The 512-nt window shown below is 60.7% G+C and overlaps 1 protein-coding gene across 2 annotated transcripts in view; it reads left to right on the forward strand.

Annotated features, from left to right (window-relative positions):
• Positions 1-344: 344 nt before the first annotated feature.
• Positions 345-512, forward strand: part of zeb2a (zinc finger E-box binding homeobox 2a) — a 39,825-nt gene continuing 39,657 nt past the window's right edge. The window contains exon 1 of one of the 2 annotated variants that reach the window (XM_063497462.1): positions 345-474. The gene's annotated coding sequence lies outside the window, so the exon portion shown is untranslated. The remainder of the gene's footprint in view (positions 475-512) is intronic. The other variant, XM_063497464.1, reaches the window with a different exon arrangement.

Here is a 512-nt window from a genome sequence, read left to right on the forward strand (position 1 = left end):
TTGGTCAAACTAAAAAAGAACCACGTGACCACTGTTCCAAGTGAGAAACACCTGCGGAGTTCGGAGCAGTCTGCGCATGCTTGTGATCTGCAGCTCAGTGAGCGCAGCGCGTGCCTCTGCATAGCGACTTCACCTGTCCAGGTAATCTACCTGTGAGCCAATCAGGTGCAGGCTCAGGTGAGCGCGTATGGACACAGAAACCTGCAAATTAAAGTGTGTGTGTGTTGGGGGGGGGGGTCATTATTCCTCCTCGCGCAGATAGGTGGCGCGTGCTGCCGAGGCTCTCGCGCTGTTTGTGATGCGGACAGAAAATCGGTGACGGCGGGAGGAGCACGCGCACACCGGAGCAGCCCGACCCGCAGCCCGGACTCTCCGCTTCGACTCAGCGGGACTCTGTGGCCGGACTCTGGTACCGCTCTGCGGGAGGCTCTCCTGCCTCCCTGCCGCCTCCTCCCGGAACCTCGCAGCCTGCCGGTAGGTGGCCGTTCCTCCTCTCCTCCAATCAATGCGCT

This window comes from Pelmatolapia mariae, linkage group LG16_19 (genome assembly GCF_036321145.2).
Source record: "Pelmatolapia mariae isolate MD_Pm_ZW linkage group LG16_19, Pm_UMD_F_2, whole genome shotgun sequence".
NCBI lineage: Eukaryota > Metazoa > Chordata > Actinopteri > Cichliformes > Cichlidae > Pelmatolapia > Pelmatolapia mariae.